General features: G+C 33.9%; 1 long non-coding RNA gene across 4 annotated transcripts in view; it reads right to left on the bottom strand.

Annotated features, from left to right (window-relative positions):
- The window catches only part of LOC145683311 (uncharacterized), a 621166-nt gene that overhangs the window by 516195 nt on the left and 89007 nt on the right, over window positions 1-15964 (bottom strand). The window contains exon 1 of one of the 4 annotated variants that reach the window (XR_014131014.1): window positions 7484-7548. The exons of the other annotated variants lie outside the window; for them this stretch is intronic. This is a non-coding gene — a long non-coding RNA (uncharacterized LOC145683311). Of the gene's footprint in view, window positions 1-7483; window positions 7549-15964 lie in introns of those variants that run through there. 4 annotated transcript variants of the gene reach the window in all.

Raw genomic sequence — 15964 nt, 5'->3', positions numbered from 1 at the left:
ATGTCCCTCGCAATATGGTGTATCTAACACAAACGGAATGGAACAAATTCATCAGCGTATTTCAGTGTGTGAAACATGCAGTGGAAGTGTGCAACAAAACTAGTATATTCCTGAAAAAGTACTATTTTGAAAAATGTGTTATGCATATTGTACAACATGTATCTAGATATTGTGATGGTTGTCAACATCGTTCGTGGGTGCATACCTGTATTGATAAACAGTTTATTTGTGATCAAATGGACATTGAGTTTCCACCAATTGATATTGCATTAGACCTTAAAAGACTTCAACTGGAATTAAAATTATATGCAAAAGACAAACTAGTGCAAGAAGTTCAAAATACATTGTATCGACAATATCCAGAACCACTATCTGGTATGGATGTATGTGGAGTGTAATAAAATGATCCATTTCAATGAATTGTGTTTTTTCATTTAAAGTACAACCCCAGGTTCTGACGTGTACTATTGCACCACAATGTTGTCAAAGGTTTTTGTTCTAAACAGTTCCAGTTCTTTACTAATGGGTGCACAAACTTTTAAAAATGTCAAACCAAACTTTGAAACAAAAATTTAGAACAAAAATCATTGAAACAAAATTTTGAAACGAAAAAAAATTCAAACAAAAAATTTCAAACGAAAAAAATTCAAACAAAATTTTGAAGCGAAAAAATTTTCAAACAAAATTTTGAAACAAAAATTTCAAACAAAAAATTTGGAAACGAAAAATTTCAAACAAAAAATTTTAAACAAAATTTTCGAACAAAAATTTTCAAACAAAAAATTTCAAACGAAAAAAAAATTCAAACAAAAATTTCAAACGAAAAAATCCCAAACAAAATTTTGAAAATTTTCAAACAAAAAAATTTTAAAACGAAAAATTTCAAACCAAAGTTTCAAACAAAAAAATTCAAAAACTTTTTAAATGTTAAAACAAAACTGAATGCAGAAAAAGATTTAAAACTCATCAACCTATCAGATTGCACGAAAGATAGTGATCAACCAATCAGATTGCAGGAAAGATAGTGATCATCCAATCAAATTGCATTAACAATAACTTTGCTAGTGTCAGATTACATCACCTTATGATTAAATTTCAAACTGTTGTAGCATGTATTGTCTTTCGTCTATGAGTCATAAGATTCAATAAGGTTAGCTATCAGATTTCAAATCAATCACCACCAATGATCTTAGACTATGAGCTGTGACTAAAGTTCAATGTATTGTTTCAAATTTCGCACCTTATGTTAAAATTCTGTTTATCACCATTCCCAAATTTAAAGAATACTTCTCTTGATATACCTAAGTCTTAGAGTTAATCATATCATTATATGTTCAATAAGGTCAATAATGTCCGTCAATTGTTTACCTGAGTAGAACCAACTGTTTTCTAGAAGTGTGTGTGTACTCAAACTTAAGAAGTACCACAACAAAGGAAATGAATCCCTGTACACTACCTCATCAAGGACAATCACGTGGTACAACGTCTTGCTTACGTTTATATTTGGCGGGAATAATCAAAACCAATGACGCATTCTCAAATTATCCTACAAAGTTTCAATGTACCAATGTTCTGGACTCCTAATCCCATCATAGGTTAATAACTGATCACGTGATCATACTCATATATGACAATGATTTACCCAATGAATGAGATACTATCCAATTACCAATTATTGATATGACAATAAGAAATGTAACTCCTCCCAAAATTTAAGATTGGTACGCAAATACACCTGTGTCTTATGAAAAAGTAATAAATCCTGTACTTATTCAATAATAAAGCCGGTCAATAACCTTTAAATTTTGAATATTTGGTCATAAGAGGAACACCAATGGGTCCTAGAAAACGTTTACCAAATTTTGTTATTTTATAATTCCCAAATTTAAAAGGGAACATAAACATATAAAGGTAATAAACCACATAACGTGCTAAATAGGTGTCAATAACCTCCGAAATTTGATTTTTGGTAGTTCTTTACCCATGAAAGGGAACGATGTGGACCATCCAAATTTATAGTGGTACATATTGAAGACCTGTACGAAGATACCAAATGCTTATATTAAACAATTTCTAAAACTGAGTGGATGAGTCAAGATACCCCTCCCAAATTTTTAAAGGGTGCGTCAATGTACCCATGTCTTATGATAGGAAATGAACCCATATACATGACCATATAACCATATAAGGTAATAGAACCTCATCAAAGGGGAGAAATTGGGCCAAAAACCAAACACGTGGTACAACGTATTGCTTACGTTTATATTTTGGCAATTTTGTACCCCTAAAAGGGAACGAGGTGGACCACCCAAATTTATCATGATACATGTTGAGGCATGTACTGATACCGAATGGTCAAATTGGAAAATTTTAAAAATTTAAGGGGTTGGCCATGGTACCCCTTCCAAAAATTTAAAGGGTGCATCAATGTACCCATGTCTTATAATAGGAAATGGACCAATATATACATGACCATGTAACCATATAAGGTAATAGGACCTCATCCAAGGGGATAAATTGAGCCAAAACCAAACACGTGGTTGTACTAAAATTTGGCAATTGTGTACCCATGAAAGGGAACGAGGTGGATCACCAACATTTATAGTAATTTATATTAGGGTCCTATACTATAATACCAAACATAAAAGGGACAATTTCCAAAATTAAAGGGGTGGGTCAAAGTACCCCTCCCGGGTGCACAAATGTACCTATGTCTTATGATAGGAAATGAATCCCCATACGTGACCATATAACGTATAAGGTAATAGGACCTCGTCCAACGGAATAGATTAGGTAAAAAAATGAAACACGTGGTACAACGTATTGCTTACATTTATATTTTGGCAATTTTGTACCCCTAAAAGAGAACGAAATTACATTAATATATATTAGGGTCCTATACTATTATACCGAATGTTTAAATTGGGCAATTTCCAAAATTAAAGGGTGGTCCAAGGTACCCCTCCTGGGGATGCATTAATATACCCATATCTTATGAAAGGTAATGAACCCCTGTATACGCCCATATAACGATATAGGATAATAACACCTCATCAAAGGTGATAAATTAGGTCAAAAGACCAAACACGTGGTTGTACTAAAATTTGGCAATTGTGTACCCATGAAAGGGAACAAGGTGGACCACCCAAATTTATAGTGATACATACTAGGGCTCTATACTATTATACCAAATGTTTAAATTGGGCAATTTCTAAAATTGAAGGGGTGGGCCAAGGTACCCCTCCCGGGGTGCACCAATATATCCATGTCTTATGAAAGGTAATAGACTCCTGTATACGCTCATATAAACATATAAGGTAATAGGACGTCATCCAAGGGGATAAATTAGGTCAAAACCAAACACGTGGTACTACGTATTGCTTACGTTTATATTTTGGCAATTTGGTACTCCTAAAAGGGAACGAGGTGGACCATCCAAATTTATCATAATACATATTAGGGTCCTATACTATAATACCAAATGTTTAAATTGGGCAATTTACAAAATTTAAGGGGTGGGCCAAGGTACCCCTCCCAAATTTTTCAAAGGGTGCATTAATATACCCATGCCCTATGAAAGGTAATGGACCCCTGTATACGCCCATATAACTATATAGGGTAATAACACCTCATCCAAGGGGATAAATTAGGTCAAAAACCCCCGAAATTTGACATTTTGGCAATTTTTTTACCCATGAAAGGGAACGATATAGACCCCCCAATACTGATAGAGGTACATACTATGGTCCTACCCTACCATACCAAATTTTTAGATTTGGCAATTTCCAAAATTTAAGGGGGTGGTCCTATGTACCCCTGCCAAAATTTAGGGGGTGGGCCATGGTACCCCTGCCAAAATTTAGAGGGGGTGGTCTTATGTACCCCTAGGTCATTGACCCCGGCCAGGTATCATGGGTCCTGAGGCAGGGACCCAGGGACCAAAAAGTGTCCTATAGTGCAGCCAATACTACTGTAGTGGTAATGTTAATGATTATAATTGTTTAAGGTACAAAAATATTTTAAAAAATCATGTTTGTAAGCAAAAGGAAGAAAATTAAGAAAGAAATAATGGATTGAAATTACAAAATTTAATGTTTGAACTACTTGCTTCTACATAGATCTACTTCACGAACATAGGATAAAAAGAGTCTTGAAAGAGGATGAAAAAAGAGAGAAATATAGGCTGACATAGAAACTTTTAAGAAGAGATTCCTGGTATGTTAAATAGGGATTGACAAATTTATCATGCCCATAAGAGTTGACCTGAGATCTGAGCTACATGTTGTAACAAGTAAATATTTAACCTTTTACCTCGAGGTTCACAAATTTGGTGTATATACTAGTCAATGTAACATTGCTAAGTTAGAAAATATAATTTAATATATCCTAACAATTTCGAGTTACACAAGGATAGATGTCTGAACTTTCACAATTTTTGCCGTATATAATAGTCAATGACAATTGCTCTGTTCGGATACAGAATTTTAATATGTTGTACTGTTTATGGGGTACACAGAATTAAATATTTTACCTTTGACATTGCGGTCACAACTTTTGTGTTATATAGTAGTGGATGATACATTGACTAATGTGAAAACAGATTTTAAAATCCGTATAGGTAATTGTCACACTCAAATACTTCACTTTAGACCTCTATACGAAATATATAAACTCTTTAATATGTTTCGTCCTTCACATCTATTTTAATATTTGATCTTTCAGGTCGACGTTCAATTTAGTTCTGAATTTTAATCTATTGCACAACTTGTGCACGGTTAAATATTCGTCCTTTGACTTCCGACCTAGACAGTTCATGTCCAAAAAGGCTCTTTAGAATGAAATATAGTCCAAGTTAAATAAATATATAACGGGTTTGAGAAAAGAGGCCATAGACTTTTATAAAAACTGTATGCTTTTTTTATGTTAAGTAAAGATTGTAGTACATTATGATAAAATGGATGATAACCATTTGTGAATACTACGTTTCTATATAAATTATTCGTAATACAAAAGCTGCGAATAGGGTTAATTATTCCGTTATGATACTCGGTTAACAGTATAATCATTTCTATTCGACCTTGTTTCAAGAGGGTCGTCTTCTCATTTTGATGTTAGTACCTATATATTAATTGGCGTATGGTAGTGACTACGTCATACCCACTACGTATTGAAATTATTTGAAAGTGTTGAATAAGATATGTGAAAATGTTTTCTCATTTTTGATAAAACAATAAGGAAGGTTATAGCTTTATCGTTATATGACAATATCAGTCTTATTCTAAACGGTACAAGAATGTGCCGAATTGTCATTATAGTTACGAATTTACAAGTACATACTGCAGGTTATTTTTAATGGAAAAGCTAAATAGTTCCAATTTGTACTCGAAACACAAACATTTAATAGAAAAGCTAATAAATCGTCGTTAGTTACACAGTTTGAATCTTATTTGGTTGATTATTCTGGAGTTCAACGTACTTTATAGACTTTAAGCTACTTGAAACGAGTTGTATTGCCATTACAAGTTTTGCTTAATTAGTATTTAACATTCATGTATAATATACCGAAGTTCAGTCTAGACGTCCATTTAAAATGTTATCATTAAAACAAACTTATGTCTTTGATTTATTCGTTAAGTATATATACATATACAAGTGATTTCTTGAATTATAATTATTTAAAGGAAATATCTATGCACTAAAGACAATATCATTAAAAACTGAAAAGAATAAACGACGTTGTAATCGAACTGACCATATTACGATTAGAGGTTTAGTGGTAAACCTACAAGCTAATATGAGCACACGTTGAGAGTTACGTCAGTTGAAATATAACTGACTTTAAAAGACACTGGATTTCAACTCCTTTTTTTTTTCTCGTTTCTCATTCCAGCATGGATGGATAATTTTATTAGTTCGTTGTACCTGCTCCATTGTTCTTTCAGCAACGAAGATAAAATCAACAAGAAAGCACATTCTTGCCACTATAGATACCTTTGTTTCGAATTACTTTATGATTATGTAGCCTATTTCAATAAGACTCATGACCTGTTTGTAATATGTGTTTATAGAACTCCTCACAGCGATCTGAATGTTTTTTATTGAAAACCTTGAATTAACGATTTACTTTTTTGCTCAGTCTAATAAACATTCTGTTATAGTAGGTGGTCTGAATGTAAAAATCCTTGTAACTGATATCGATGATCAACTCAACCTATTCTTAAATACGTATAATTTAACACGAATGGTCAATGTACCTACAAGAATAACTTATCCTAGTCGTAGCATAATCGATCAATTACTTTATAACAAAAATATATATAAACTCCACAGTTACAGTCATAAAGAGTGATTTCTCATATCATGAAGCTCACTTATTTCATTTCAATATTTTCATTGTACAAAAAGCTAATCAAAACACACTCGAAAATCAAATCCGCATACACAAAAATTTTTAATGAAACGAACATATCCCATTTCAATTTTATACCTAGTCATGAAAGCTGGGAGGATATATAATCTTTAAAAGAAGCTTGTAACATTTTACAGGACACATACACTCGATACTTCAATGAGGCATTTCCTAGAGTACTTCGCCCAATTCCAATAACAAATAACAAATCTTGGATACCTAAGAATTTAAGAATTCTAGTTAGAATTCTTAAGATCTAGTAAGAATTTAAGATCTTCAAATTTATCATATAAGAGAGTAGAGTTACCAAGTAACTTGACAGGGTACTATATAAGCTATATGAAAACATAAAAATATCTTAAAATTGGAAAAAGTATAAGAAAATCTGAAAATAAGACCACCAAATTACGGAGGATAATTAAACATGAAACATACTAAAGAACGAGTAATTGAAGAAAACATTGAAATTGAATCAAGTGGCAATCTTACCAGCGATCCATTTATTATTGATATTCTTTTGAACAATCACTTAATGAATATTCAGAAAACTATAAATTCAAATAGTCAGCCTACTTCAGAGCAATTACTGTTTAACAAAAAATCAAAACAATTCCTTCTAACAAGAAAAAATCAAAACAATCAACAAATCAAGACTGTCTACATCTACGGAAGATGAGTGAATTTATCACGTTATTAAATATCTTTCAATACATCTTGGCACATATTTTACAGTATGACATACTTACGTTTTAGGATTTCCAATCTTTGGTACTCTAAAGTATGTTAGCGTTGTTTTACTAAATTTTGAGGAGGGAAACAATGGTGAGGTGACTTCTGGAAAGGGTGGAATGTATGGATAAAATCCTAAGAATAAAGTAAACCTAGGCAAAAGTTAAAAGCCTAATAGCTAAATTCAGTTAATCAATTTTTCCTGATATGGAACAGTTTCAGTGGAGGATAATTACTATACATAATTTCAACATAAACTAATCATAGTGATGACGTAATGGAACTTATAATTATTTTTATTAATATTCAAGTTTTCTACTAAAAGAAATATAAAAATTGCATTACCAAAATCACGAAACGCTGGCAATAATATAAAGAAGCTTCTTTCAATCTATGTGCTAACTAAGCAACTGATGTGTTTCTGTAAGGCATTCAATGGTGTTACAAAAGAAAATTACAAACAAGCTAAGTTCACACACAAATATTTTGAAAATACGAAACAAAACAACCATTCAATTCTATTGTTACATTTTTTGTAATTTACATTTCTGCAATGTAAATTATATTTTGTGATTACTTTGCAAATCTTGTTTAATTAGAAAAAGTATTTGGTAACTCTTCTCTGTAAACGAGAAATCCATTTAACAAAAATGTCATATTCAGTATTAAGAAAAGTTAAAATGCAGATAAAAGATTTAGAAAACCAAAGTCATCTTAGGCATGTTTCTTTTCTCCCACGAACAAGGATTTAAAACCAGTAGTCCAGTGAATAATTAGGTTTTGGTTGCATTAAAAGAGGTATTTTTAAAAACTTGATAAACCTGTGTATTACGATCATCTAAATAGCATAGTAATTTGTATCCTATTCAGATTTGCGCTGGTGCAACAATCTTGGTAAAAATCTTGCAAATTATTTTGTATTAATGTGATAAATCGAAAGCTATCATACCTACACAAAGACAAAAAAAAAACCAGAAAATTAACGAAAACAGTGACTTTGTATGATTGTAATAGTATAGCTGGTTACCAGTTATAGTGGCAACTACAACAACTTATTTCCCAAAAGAGATAACAAACTTTACTATAATACAAAGAAATTCAATAACAAGAAATACATATGAAATTGAGATAGTATTCGACTTCACTTAAATCTGTTAAATACATCTCAACAGTAGGTAACAGGTAGTTTTCAGCTCTTTCTTCAAGGTTTTGTTTGACAAAGAACGAAAGGAGTATAAAATCCCCAGAGCAAAGAATAGTAAGGGTTTTTAAACTCATAAAATACTATATTTAAAGCAATGAATTTCTATATGTTTTTTGAGCATCTTTTAGTAGTTAAAATTAACTAGTTACGTCAAATAGGTTAGCAAGCAGCAGCCCCAGCTCTTAAATAGCTGTTAAGTCAAAAGATATGACCTAAGTATAATAGTGTTCTAAGGAGACTTAAGTCTACCATACGAACCAGCACAAACCACTCATTTATTTAAAAAGAATACTAACTTAGTGGTTAGATTTGGCCAGAATCTCCATTAACCCATACTATGGATAAATCTCAGTCCTTCTTTCCACTGAGTTAACACAATTTCAGTTCCTTCCGCATATTATCAAGTCGCAGAAAATTTAGAACGAACTACACCCAATTAATTTATTTGAAACAATACTTCGCTCGCTACCTGCATACTCCAGAGGAGCATACAGGCACAACCAGCGCCATGCAACGGAAAGTATGAGACCTTCCAGGGATAGATAACTCCAGCACAACTGTCAAAACATTTTGAGCTATTTTTCTTATTGTCATTTAAAATGGAGATTTTATTAACAATATTTTGTAACAAAAATGTTTATTATTCGACTAAACGCAACAAGGTCCTATACAGTTTTTGAAGAATCAATAGTTTAGATAAAAAAAACCTAGTAATACAACATTTCTTCTTCCGTAAATACAATTAGGTCATTTTTAGTATCTCTCTCATTTATTTTCTCTTCCCATATTTCTTAATATACTAGGCTATTTTCCATTTCCTTATCAAATTTCTTTTCCCTCTATAATCCTTTTATTCAGTCTCAATTTATCTCATGTCCCGCTTCTTTAATATATTGCGTACTTCAGTCATTGTAGTCTTAACTCAGTGATAGAGCGTCCAGCTTTGGTGTTTGGGGGTCCCTCGTTTGACCCAAGATTGCGCGTAGTGGACTTTGTTGTGGAGAAGAGCCGTGTGGGTCGGTTTTCCCGGAGTTCCCCGTTTCTTCCAATTATCCATTCCACAACTCGATTCATTTCTTATCACTACTGTCTTCTTCAGCCTATCTTGCGTAACCGCGCGACGTAAAATTTAAAAAATAATTTCATTTTTTATTCTTAGTGTAGCATAATCTACTCCTTTGTTCTAACCTCTTTCCTCTTTCCCGTACTACTTCATCTAGCACTCGTTACAATTAGCTTGGTACATTACTCTTTCCTCTTTTGATCTTGTCTTCCTTTCTCTCGTCTTTCCTTTTTCTCTCAGTAGTTATATTATCGTCTTTCCTTCTTTTCTATAAGTTGTGATTTCTTCCTTCTTCAACGTTTTTTCAGTACCTCTGTTTTATCGCATAAACTTTCATTTCCAAACCATTCTTTCCTTCATTCTTCACATCTTCCTCTTTTCTATTTTTTAAAGTTTCTCTACAGTATCTGTGTCCCTTTAGTAGCTGGCTTGGTATTTTTATGTGTGCTTTCCTTGTTTCTTTCTTCGTCGCTATCTATATTTTTACCCTCTTTCTCATGAATAGTATAAAATTCTTCTCGGTCCCTATGTCTACGTCACTCCTCTTATGAAGTATATCTCAGCATTGGGTTCTTTCCTGTACCTAGTTTTCTCGAATTGTCCTCCAATTTTCTCTAATATCATGTCCTTGAAATTGATTTTAATTTCTCCGTCCATTTCCATTTCTATCCTATTTTTTCCCATCCTTGATTGTTTTAGCAAATTTTTCGAAATGACGCTTGGTCTATTTCCATATTCCAAGGCAATCATTTACATTTCTTCAAAATGTTATTAGATTTTTTCTTCTCCTTATACTTTCTCGTCCTACCTGTTCATTAGAATCTCTACTACAAGGCTCAGTCTCTAAGGTCAGTCTCACAAATGTAGATAACTTGTCTTCAATTTTCACTTTTTTTCAGTCCCTTTCTCCCTGTCTTCCACTCCTTTAGTTCTCGTTATTATGCTGACCCAGGTGAGCTGCTTTTGTGCTTCCTTGATTAGTTTTTTATGTCTCACTGATTGATCCGAAGACCTGTTGGCGTGGTGTTCTCCTCTACATACTTCCTTATAAACACTATGTGCTATCTCTTGGATATCTATTTCCTCCATCTGACCTTCCACTTATATATTCTCTTTCTCAGCATCAGAAATACTTCAAATTCAGAGTTGCATTCAAGATTATCAAGATTAGGGAGGATTAAACAAGCACTACTCCAATTCCTTGCTCCACACCAACATGGAATAGGCTTTCAACATGATGCTGAATCGGCAGCACATGCAGCACGTATGTATTACTCATACTATCAACAAAATACCAAAACTTTCTTAAAAATAGATTTTAGAAATGCATTCAATGAAATCGACAGGTATACAATGCTATCTATCGTCAAAGAAAGTTTTCCTTCGATATACTCCTATGTACAAAAAATCTATGGTGAAGCCAGCAAGCTAGAATTTATATTATGGCAAAGATATTATCTTATTAGAAAGAAGAGTTCAACAAGGTAATCCTTTAGGTCCAGCATTATTAGCCGTAACATTGCAACCTATACTCTATAATATCAAGACAGACTTAAATATCTGGTACCTCGATGATGCTGCAATATGTGTTGATCCGGCTGTTGTATTAAATACATTAAAAATGATCAACACACAGGCAGCTACAATTGGTCTGCAACTAAATTTCTAGAAATTTGAAATCAGCTTTCTTGAAAGTACAAATGAACAAAAGGGCACAATGTTTTCGTCAAACAACCAAGTATCTCCAAGTATCTAATTCATGTCGCAAGCAAACGCTTTCCTCCTTGGAGCTGCTCGCTCACCTGAAACAATGAGAACTCTATTAACTGAGAAGATTAACCAGTTACACATGTATTTCTCACATCTATCATCAATACCTGCCCATTCTGCTTTTACTTAATAAGAACATCATTTTCCATCCCAAGATTATTATATTTCCTGCGATGTTCAGGAAAGAAGAAGGATTTATTAGAAAGATATGACAACAGTATAAAATCTGGTTTGGAGTCTATCCTAAATTGTGTCCTTGAGGATAGCACATGGCTTCAGGGATTTCTCCCTGTTAATCTTGATGGATTATTCATTGCAAGAGCTTAGATTTGGCTATTCCCGCCTTCTTGGCAATATTCTACGCCTCTTCATGTCTAATAAAATTACTTCTCCAACAAAACAACAATCTTCGCTGGGATTCTGAAGTTCAAGATTGCTCGTCCACATGGTCATTATTGGTCGGCTCCGATTTATCCGACTTCAGTTTCAGGGCTAAACAATCCACATGGGAAAAACGTATCATACAACCAAATTTTTCATTTTTAATACTGTCTTCCGACAACCCAGCAAAGAAGGCCAGACTGATTGCTGCATCGTCCATTGACGCAGGTGCTTGGCTCAAACGTTTGCCATCACGTCCTCTAGGCCTTCACCTGAATGATGAATCTTTTAGAATAGGAATTCGTTAAGATTGGGAGAAGATATTTGCGAACCTCATAAATAACAAGCGTGCAAAAATCATGTTGACAAAAAAGGAATACATGTTAGCTCCTGCATAAAAAGCACAGCTAGACATCCTAGAAACTCAAACTGCAATAACATCATTGTGAGAGCACTCATCTCCGCACGTGTACCGGCAACAAGGGAGCCAAATTGCTGTAGTAGAACAGATGAAAAAAAAACAGATGGGATATCCTTAATCCTTTGGAAGAAAGGTAAAGTCTTAATTTTGGACTTTACATGCACAGACACTGTTGCACCTTCTAACCTTCCTTTCTCTTCAATTCAACAGATCGAAAAGAGATAGAGAAAGGAAGAAAATACAACAACCTTATGGAAAAATATCAATTCTTACCAGCTGCAGTTGAATCCGGAGGCTCGTAGGAAAGGGAAGGTCTAAACGTCATAAAGAAAGTAGGAAAACGCATCACACAGTTATCCGCTAATGAAAGAGCAACCAGCTTCCCAATCCATAGAATAAGCATGGCGGTGCAGAGGGGTGATGTAGCTTCAATACTAGGAACCATAGCTCCTGGTAAAGCACTGGAGGAGATTTTCTTACTTTAAAAACAAGAGTAATGTGTCCATATTGTTGTACAGTAATTATTTTTTATTGTGATTCGTTACTGTTTCAACTGTAATAATGTAATTTTAATTTGCAACTGATGTATTTGGATGAATGAAATGAAGAGCAGAATCTTTTATGTTAAAACGAATTGTAGAAGAGACAAATATAATGCTGAATATGCCGAAACAGTTGGCCAAGTATAGCATATATCTCCAAGTGCGAAAGAAGTCCCGGAACGAGATTTTCAGAACGACAAGGGCTTTATGGAAATCACAGTACACACACAGTATCCGGTCCATGCCATTGGAGACCCCAGAACAAACGAAAGGATGTTGTGGCTTCTTAATTTAGAATTTCTAAGTAAAAAAATATCCTACGTTTCAGAAGCTGACAAGAGTTCAGATTTAAGTATGGAAAAGTAGTGTAGAAGTCGATAAAATAAAGGAAATCTTGTAAAAATTCAAACTGAGTTTGCCAAAATTAAAAAAATAAATATATTTTCTTGTTTTGGCAAATTAATATAAGCCAAATTTTGCCAATTACTCTTACGCTTCCCATGATCTTGACGTACCGATTAATTTCGATTACTACATAGTTTAAAACTTACGAAAAGAAAGACATGTGGAGGGGGAAATATTGACACTCTGGTACGGAATTAAGGAGACTATACTATAATAAATCTACTGTAATATTTACTCTTATTCATTCCTTCACCTCCATGAAAATGATGATCTCAACTTAGTGAGGTAATATAGGAGAAGGAATCTCCAAGTAACCAAGTACTATGGCGAATATAAGGCTGGATGCGAATATTTAATCTGCATTAATTGTCGGAACGGAAAGATGAATGTGATGCAGTTACGTAAAGAAAGAAAGGAAAACTGAAGACAAAAACTACCAGAGATGAAGTTAGGTTGTGTGTTCTAAATCAAAGCGTTTCAAATGAGCTAAGTGAAGGATGTTTTTCTTTATTGAGATAAATAGAAACCGTCCTGATGATTTGCATACAAACAGAAAAAGATATATAATACAGGAGAAAGAAAGCACATAATAAATATTACCATTTAAACACCGTACGTGTCTCGGGAGGTAAGTCATGTCTTTAAAGTTTAAAGTTTTGTGATATCAAACTGAGAGAAGAAATGTTACTAACTGTTTTTGTATATGTTCTCAACAGTCAGATCAGGAGAAAATTTTACGACTGTTTCTTTGAAGTAATACCACGTAATTCTTTACAGTTGTAATTTACCTTACGAACCGCATTTGGTTGACATCTTTGTTATATTTTGGTCATATTTTGATAGTTGAACGATACTAATATATACAGTGCACTAGATAATAAATATACTGAAATTCACAGGTTTCCTTTATTTTTTCGAATATGCAGCTTGGAGTTATAAACACAAATATACGTAACAACAAAGCGCCAAATGTATGTTTTATAGCACTCCAATTTAAATATAACAAATATGATTTTTCTACGATACATAAACTATATAAATTTGTACGATTGCAGATAAGTATCTGGGATTGAGGAGGTTAACCTGAAAATATTGAAATACTGCTAAACATGAACATATTAAGCCAATACAATTATGGAAGAATCATAATATTGTGATACTGAAAAATACCGAAATATTGAAATAACGAAATAATTAATACATCGATTTTAAAAGTTTTCGATACTTAAAAATATCTATAAATCCACATATCGAAATATCGCACAGCTGTAGGTGGGACATGTCAACATGAATTTTGTTAAACCACTTTTCGTCTTCGAGGATGTGGTTTCCCCGTAAATTTTGTAGGATTTTATCACTTTAAAAGTCACCTGAATGTTGTTACTCACGACACGCAACACATTTACCACCTTCACCACGCTCACAGCATAGAGCAGAGATTTAATAATATGTCCTCTTTCTAAATTAGACTTAATTTATTTTACTTTATAACCGTTTGCCCGATTCAAGCACACTGCTATTCTACTGAGACTCACAGAGTACGTAATTAGCCCTATCATCTTCAGCAACAATCACAATCTGCAGTCGCTGCCTGTCCCTTCAAAACCAAGATATCTTAGGTCTTTCAAATTACATATTTGAATTAATTGAACAAATCCGTATAGGTCAATTGATAAACTATGTCTATGAGCTTTTTATTTGTTAAAGGTTAAAATAAATATTTAGAATATTATTATCTTTAAACTTATGAGTTGTTTGACAAAAGAAGGAAATAAAATAGTGTGAAAATTGGAACATCGTATGTAGTTATGCATGAATCTGTGATTTGCAATTATACTCGTAAGGCTTCAAACTAAAACCATTATAGCATAACTCTAAGCATATATTTAGTTTTAGGTCTTGTTCAAATGAATAAACTTTCCTTTCAGACACTGGTCGCAATACGTTTTTATGTGGGGTAACAGAAATTCGTGCTACGTGTGCAGATAGAAACAATAATTGTATCCCGATACGATCATGTGCTGTGTATATGTTTTTGGCTAGCCTCCGTTCCATGCATATATCACGATCTTTGTTTGTGTTCCCATCGTTCCTTGAAGTATGAGCTTTTAACATATGCATACACGTTCCTCCAATTCCGACCAACACCTCCCCTGATATCAACACACCTTCTCCTTTACTTATGTTTGTGACAGGCACGTTACTGGGAGTCGACGCGACTGCGCAAATGTATGTTCCAAGGATGTATCTGTACCAACAATCTCTTTGCCAATTTACTTGTGTGTTTATTCACCCGCACATCTCACCACCTTTTTCTACTTACCTTAGTTTCTCCATCCCGTATGCAGGGCAGTACCAATAGATGCGGTATGCGCCATACGTTTTTATTTAAAGTGTCATCAGGAGGCAGCTAATTCGGCAGAGCATACACACAGTTTACACACATTCTCACATTTTTCTATAATTATAGGGATCTTCCCAAAATTCGGCCAGAAGGCCCAGCTGGTTTTTAACGGAGTAAGGTCGGAACTGGTAAGGTGTTAAACCATATTCAGGTACCAACAAGGATAGGAATGCGGGAACATACGCCAACTTGGTTTACGAAACACTTGGTGGCTCATGCGCAAATTGTTCCAGGTTAATTCTCCAGCTCCGAGTCGAGTTCCAGTACCAGAACCGGTACCCCAGTGCAGACTACGCAAAGAGTGGGATGTTACGATAATTGTTTTCGAACCATTATAAAGTACAATAGCCTATTTTTCGTTCACACACATATACACTTGATTACGCATGAGCAGTTCCATTTTAGTAAAAATTACAATTACAACTCCCACTCCCGGTTTGAATTTAAGACAGGACCAGCAGCAGCAGGTCATAGAGTACAAAAGGCTAGAACATACGTAGAAATATGAACACATATTTCAACTACTCTTAAACATTGTAGAGCAGTGGTCCGCTCACCGCTAGCGTCTGGTTTCCTTTCCAGCTATGTATCTCTCTGTCACGCAAACACACAAGTTTACGGAAAACCTTTTTGGCG

The sequence above is a fragment of the Thermobia domestica genome, chromosome 4 (assembly GCF_964235325.1).
Source record: "Thermobia domestica chromosome 4, izTheDome1.hap1.1, whole genome shotgun sequence".
Taxonomy (NCBI): Eukaryota; Metazoa; Arthropoda; class Insecta; order Zygentoma; family Lepismatidae; genus Thermobia; species Thermobia domestica.
The sequence above is the reverse complement of the archived record's forward strand: the minus strand, read 5'-3'. Positions and strand labels throughout refer to the sequence as shown.